The sequence below is a fragment of the Aythya marila genome (genome assembly GCF_965140915.1).
Source record: "Aythya marila genome assembly, chromosome: 3".
In the NCBI taxonomy this organism is placed as follows: domain Eukaryota; kingdom Metazoa; phylum Chordata; class Aves; order Anseriformes; family Anatidae; genus Aythya; species Aythya marila.
In genome coordinates, this window is record NC_139044.1 from 59716554 (window position 1) to 59723959 (window position 7406).

Here is a 7406-nt window from a genome sequence, read left to right on the forward strand (position 1 = left end):
CCTTACCTAATGCACAAGGCATGCCTTACTTCAGCCAACTGAAGTAAAGGTTGAAAGCCTGAGCCATTTCAGACAAGATGCAAAGACAAAGAGGAGCGAGCCTCTCATCTTCCCTCTGCTCTCCTTTGGAGCCAGGATCTCAAAACTCTTTTCTGAGGAGGACCAGAAATTCCTGGCTTTCACTCTAGCACCCATTGCATTACTGTTGCTGCTCTCAAGAGAATTAATTCATTTTCCACAGCTGTGCTGTCTTGTAACTTGTTCCTACAGGACAAACCACGCTTGTCCTTTCTCTAGCCCTGAGAGAGGGAGTGAATGTTACATCCTGCTGATAATCTCCAGAAGTTATCCATTTCTGTAAGTACATGCTAATATCACTAGCATATGCTTAAATAACAAAGATGGGCACAAAGCAGTGTGTGCTAGCTTACAGGAACCAAAGCTGTGTTTCAATGTGCAGCAGTGCTGACCCGAACAGCTTGCTTGTATACCAGCATGTGTAAGTGATGCAGAAAGGCTAGGGGGAAAGCCAGCAATAATTTAATTTAGTGGTAGTACTGGAAAGTTGAATATTAAAAGGACCATTTTGAGGCAGAAGAGCTTTGCAGTTCACACCCTGAAAAGGAATTGAACTTCCACCACCAAATTTGCCTGTGGACATGAGCAGTCGTTCAGCTCCTTGCTGCCCCACTTGTTTATCTGAAAAGCCCTTGATGTACAGCATGTTGCAAACACACATTTCTTAATTCTGCAAAGTACCAGAGTGAGGAAAGCTGGACACACACGAGGAGCTGGATTGGAAATCAGGAACATTCAAAAAGCACTGAAATTTTTAAGGCAGAATATGGAGCTGTACCTGTGTTTCTTAGGAAATGATGTGCAAGAGGTTGCATAGGTTATTTGCTAACTATCCTGAAGTGATGGTACTTGCCTCCCACCCAGCTAATCCCTCCTTTCCTTTCAATTTTCCTGTGACCTCTTGCGTTTTCCTGGTTCAACGTGTTATTAGCAAGTCCAAATTTATTTGCATCCGATAACAAATGAAGTCTGGCAATGCTGCACCTACCAGTTGTTTTTAGATCTGCCTGGGTAGGGTGAGGTCTGCTGAGTATTTGGAAAAGCAACAGCTCTGAGGTAACTCTAGATGCTGCATGAAGTGACTTTGGTAGTTCTGATGAGTAACTCTTTCCTTTCTGAGACATTTGTAATCATATTTGTACACACTGACTCCTTTATCCTTATGTATAAGTGCAGTAGTTCAAAGATATATGGTTTGGGTTTGGTTATCCAGTTGGAAGATAAGGTACAGAGCAAGTAAGTAGACATTTTGTAAGGATAATCTTTGTGCCCATGACAAGAAAGCCTTTGCAATATGATCCCCATAAACTGTAGTGATTTGAAATCCTACTGTAGATTCAGTATCACTAGTTATAATATTTGATTAAAGTCCAACAGGGCATTAATAATTACTTTTAACTGATGAAGAATGATTTACAGTTAGTTTAAAGAAAGAAAAAAAAAAAAAAAGTAATACAGGCATTAAGGAATGTGCCAGGTTCATTTACTTGACAAATGATTGTAAAGCTACTTACAAAACCACTTCAGAACATAACAGCACCTGAACTGTAACATATTTTGTAGCAGCACTGAAGAAATAAAGTGGTTTAAGAATTATAACAACAATGCCAGGAGGTATAGCTAAGATCTAGCTCACTAGGGGTGCAAGGGCAGACTTCCATACCACTCTGAAGTTACGCTGGATCCTTCATGTGACAGACCCAGTAGTGACAGCGGTCTGAGGAACCAGCAGGTAGGGGAGGTATAGGCACATGCCATACTTATGGGTTAGAGCATGGTTTAGTGGTCTTTAGCCTGGGTTTTGCACAAGGGGTTGTAATTCATTTGTGTTACAATAGTGGCCAAAATCCTTGACAATATTTAATGCTTTTTTGGGGGTGGAGAGGGCAAAACGTGATGCATTCCTTACCTTAAGGTGCTTAAAGTGAAAAGCCTTCATTCAGCAAAATGCTTAAGAGCTTTATTCTCTTTCTCCACAAGCTACAGTTAGAGAAAAAGGGAGTAGAGCAGCAGGGATGATGTGAGCTGGCACAGGTATACACTTAGTCATTGGTGAAGCTGAACAGGGAATATGAAAAACTCTTCTCAAGATCTCCCCAGTTTTCAGTGCATGCCTCAGCTAGTTAAGAAAAGCATAAATGCATGCATAGACAGTGAACAGGCCATTAGATATTTTATTTCTCAACGTTTTATTTAAGTACCTTCACTTCATTTTCCAATACCGTACAGTGATTTTCCCTCAATTAATGTTTTTCCTCAATAAATGTTTTTAAAACAAAATTAGTCATAAAGATGAAGAGGTCATTTTTAATTCTCACAGCTTTTTGACAAAAAGCCTTTGCAATAGAAAAAGAGATTCTGAAGTTAACCAGGAAGTGAAGTGTTTGATGCCATAAGCATTAATCCTATCTTGACTATTGCTTTGCCACATTACATAGGAGTGAATTAAGGAATTAATTGATGGTTCGAAACTGGTGTGTTGGAAATGCCAAGCTTTTGTATTTTCCATTTTAATGTCAATAGTACTGCAATAATTTTGACATCTAGTTTTTTAAAATACTACACTTTCTCAATTTGTTTATATTGGCAATGTTTGTCATTTCACATTTGTGTAGGAAACACCTACTGGTTGGTGATTTAAGCCACTTGCTGACTGTTTTTAACTTGATAATTATATTGCTTTGTCAACAGCATTCAACAGGATCAACAGCAAAATATGCAGTATTGCAAATATAAAGAAATTATTTTTAAAAGCTTAATTATTCAGATTTATTTCTGATATGTAAGATTTATATATGAAGTGTTCAGATATTCCATATTTATTACACATCTTAGATAGTTATTAATTGTTTGTGTTCTGTATATTTTGGCAGCCCTAAGCATTTTAGTTAAATTTCCAAACTTTGAAGAAAAGGTTTTGCTTGGCTGCTGGCCACAATGAAGTGGGAAGACAAAGCAATAATAAACCTTACCACCCAAAATATTGGATCATTTCTAGCTTCCATTAAGGGCAATACAGCTTTATCATTGACTTCTTCAACACAGAGACTGATATAGGTAACCCCTATATCTGGGATTTCTTCCAGTATCTCTTCAATGGATGGGAAAGACATGCAGATTATGAGACAAGCAGCATCAGTGGAGAGTATATGAAGACTCCAGCTCATCTGAAAAATGAACAAAACATCTTATAGAAACCACGCAGGCAATCCCTTCACTGCTCTTGGTCTCATTGAGCGAGGTACCCTGCAGACACAGGGTCTGAATCCCTGCTTCTCCTTGCAGACATTGAGGCTTGATGATGGTACTTGCTCTGACTCTAAAGAAGGTAACGCTTCCCTTTTCAGTCTTTGACTCTGCTGGGAGCTGTGCTTCCAGAGAGGAGTAGAAATTCTTTTGTTAAAAGAGCAGCACACAGCTAAGAATGTATCAAGAGGCTGGTCAGGCAACTTCCTCTAAGGTATGTATATTTATTTATTTCCCTAATCTTTGCTTTATAATTCTTATTACTTACAAAGATAAAATGATGGAGGGCTTGAGCTACACAAAGGCTCATTGTCAAAAGCAGAAGTGAATAGTAAACACTAGCATCCTTGTGGTTACAGCAGATACCAAGTAACTGGGAGCCTTGGGCTCTGCAGCCTGGTATGGCTGGATGGCTCCGTGACATCTTTCACATCTTCCATGTCTCGAAAGAGTACTTAACTAGCTGGGACAGAGCTTGGGGAAGGCAATGAGTACTTTTGTGTTCTTTCAAGTTCAGGTACCTCAGGAGAAGGCTCAAGTTGACAATAAGTGAGCAGGATTCTTCTATCTGCAGCTTGACCCAAATGTACTCCAAAAATTGGATGAGCTTGCAAGGTTTTTATAAGTTGGAGTGGAACTCCATAAGGAGCAAAGCAGACTTTAGTTTGTCTCTGGACTCTATCACACAGGAAAGCACTTAGACAAACAAAAGCATTAGATCATCAGAACAGGGTCAGATCAAGGACCCACTTAGCTCCAAATACACTCTTCAAATGTGCATATTGAGTACATTAAATATTTGAAGAGCAGAGATGACTTCCTGCAGTTTATGAAGGTGAACAATAGGAAGCACAAGAAACAAGCACTAGTGTTCAACTGAAATCTTATCCTGTACCCCTCAGAGAAGCATACTTTCTGATTACTAATGGCAAAGAGCCAACTGCCTCTAACTGCTGTGGAGGTAATTCCCCAAGAGTTCATTTATTCATGGTGAAGAAATACAGGGTGTTTTCACATTTAAAGAAATATGACAAATGGTAGCTTCTGTTGGAGTTGCATCTTCAAGATTCATGAGATCTCATCAGCTAATGTGCCCTCTGCAGAAAAACGATATGGCTTCTCCTTCCATAGTGCCCAGAGCTGGTCTTGCTACACAGTTTGTTCCACCATGACAAAGCTCACTGAGATCATTTGTATTGATTCTCATGTCTCCACTGAGTGAGGTGTTTTCATGTATAAAATACATTGATACACATTTACTGTAAGGAAAACTGTGCTCTCTATTTCTTCTGCTGCCAGTAAAAGTCAATCCAGATTAAAAAAAGAAAAAAAAAAAAAAAAAAGCAGTGGCTTTTAGCAAAATGTGTACTGACATTTCCCAGAGTACTCTTCTGAGTGAATTCTGGCTCAGGAGCCAGCTGAGTTAGAGGTGATGCATTTAGTTTAGGGGTGTTGCATTTGAGTTAGAGGTCATCTGTTTACATTAAAAGCCTGGAACAGATTTTGCTTGCAAGAATTTGTCCAAACCTCTTTTGATTTATGCGAACTTTCAGCATCTACAACATTATGCGGAAAGGAGGTTCACAGGTTAAATATGTGTGCATGTAAAAGTACTTTCTTCTGTTTAGTTTGAACCTGTCACCTGCTCATTTCATTTACAGTTTCTCCTGTTGGAAAAGACAGAAAATCAATCCCCATCCTCTGTATCCTATCTCCTAGCCACTCAAGATTTTATAAAACCTTCTCTTGTTCTTCTAGATCTTCCAATACAAGTTGTCCATTTTCTCATATGGAATCTGTTTGATACTTTACATCCTTTTGGTTGCCATTTCCATTTTTTATTCTATCATTTCTGAGACAGATGAAGAGAATTGCAGAAGATGTGTAGACATCTTAATTTTATTGTGGCATGTTACCATTTTTCATTTTTTATTCTTTCATGACAATTCCTAACTTTCTGTCTGATTTAACAGCTGCTCAACACTGAGAAGATATTTTCCTACAAGTAACTGTGTTTATGGCATGATTTCAAACAAAAATGGTAATAGTCAACTTGGGGTCCATCACTGAAATTGTTTCTTCCCCTACACATCACCTTATAGTAATCTCTACTGGATTTTATCATCTATTTTATTACCCATCACACTTTTTATATCCTTTTGCAGCTCTTCACGGTGGTCCTCATCTTTAATTTACTCAGTGACTACCTTTAGTATCCCTGCAAACATTCTGTGGTACCTAATTTGTTCCTGAAGACCCTTCTTGGACTTAGCTTATTTTGCAAGAGTTTGAAATAAAAATGTTCTGGCAGTGTTCAAAAAAAACCTCTTCCTCCCCCTTTCTTCCTCTTCTACACTAGACTCTACTACTTTTAGAAATGGAAGACAGAGAGGGTTGCTTAGGTACCAGGGGTAACCTTTCCCATTTCTTCCCTAGGTAATCGGATCTCTTCTCCAGTCAGAGAGACCTAACACATCAGTCTTCATATATCATCTTCATGAGCTAAATTGCCAGAGAAGTTTATGATCTAACTTCAGAAAAATTCTCTGTGAAAACAAATCATTTATTTTTCCAGATGCCTGGACTGGAGAATGCAACATGCAACATTCAAGGTAGATAAGCAGACAGCTAAAGGCAAAAGTAATATAGTAAAACTTGTTCTTGGTGTATTAAGTGGGAATTTGGCTATTTTTTTACTGAATGACACCCTCTCACAACCAGGCACCATGCTGCTGGAGTGCTCTTTCCCTTCAGGCACTCAGGTTGCCTGACTTCCTGCTTACCCTCTGCAAAAACCACCCAGGCCTTTCCCTTGTGGCACAGATTTAATACTGGCCATATACAGAGAAGCTAATTCCTCGCACCTCTTCATCTATTATCCATAGAGTCCTGCAACCTCTAACCCAAAACAATATGACTGAGATTTACACTATCGGCAGGCCTCTTTTTTCTGGGGGAGAGGAGCCAAGAGGGAATTTCCTACCTCTTCGTCTCAAGCAGGTATGTGTTCTCCTCATCAGCCTTTGCTAATCTTGTCCATATCCTCAGGCACAGATTCCCAGACTCAGTTTTCTCTGGCTCCCTTGCACCAGGCTCTGCTGCATTCAGTGCTTGATCCAGTATCTCATTTCACTAGCCACAGTTTTATTTGGCAAACCTGTAAAGGGTCTTAATTTGCTGATGTAATTTGTCTATATAATCACTGTACTTTTTTCCTAACATTGACATCTCTGCCAGAGAGCTATTTCTATAGCTATTAACAGAATTACAATTAGTTAGTCCATTAAAATTAAAATTGTTGAAATGTTATAAATGGCATTCTACTTCTGCCCTTAATTATGAAAATATTTTAATATAATTCCAAATCCTATGTTATTGTGAGAAGGAGTTTGATACAGTAAGAATATGAAGATGTTCCAAATTCAGATCAAAACCAATGCTGTTTTCATTTGAAACCTGAACTTAACAGTTCTAGTTTTGACTGTAGGTACTTAACACAAACAACTAAAGGATTAGTTACTTTGTAAAGCACATAGATGGTTAAAACAGCTTATGAAAATCCCTGAACATACATATTTTGTCTTGTTTTCATCTATGGAGTATCTGTTGCTATAACATGAAGATCTGACAGGTTATTTGTGAACAAGTCAAACCTTAGCTTGTAATGGTGAAATGGCAAGAAGGAATATTCTGCCTTGGTACAGGCTAAGGTAGAATATTTTGCAGATTTCTTTATTTCGTCCTTCTACTGTTTGTTTCTGTAAGAACAGGTCAAACATGAATGACATGTGGATTTTTTGCATTCTCCGAAATCACAAGAGGACCGGACAAGTCTATAAAACAAAGATTGCCATTTAATTTTCATTTTGTTAGCAGCTGGATGTTAGGACATTTCTGAGGTTTACATAAAGCTTTCACAGTTCACAGTGTAACATCTGCAAAAGTTACAATATCATATGCGGTCTTTCTTTTGTTTTTCTTTTGTGCATAGGATTATCTTGTACTGGAATTCCAGAACAGTGTGAAACAGAAGGAAGCAAAAGAAATACAAAACTAACATGAGAAATATTGGGAAAAAAAAG

General features: G+C 38.4%; 1 long non-coding RNA gene across 1 annotated transcript; it reads left to right on the plus strand.

The window, feature by feature from the left end:
* Positions 1 to 259: 259 nt before the first annotated feature.
* On the plus strand, positions 260 to 6321 carry LOC309875920. Its single transcript, XR_014317096.1, has 4 exons — positions 260 to 357; positions 3165 to 3406; positions 5761 to 5936; positions 6210 to 6321. It is a non-coding gene; the product is annotated as an uncharacterized lncRNA (long non-coding RNA).
* Positions 6322 to 7406: the final 1085 nt, after the last annotated feature.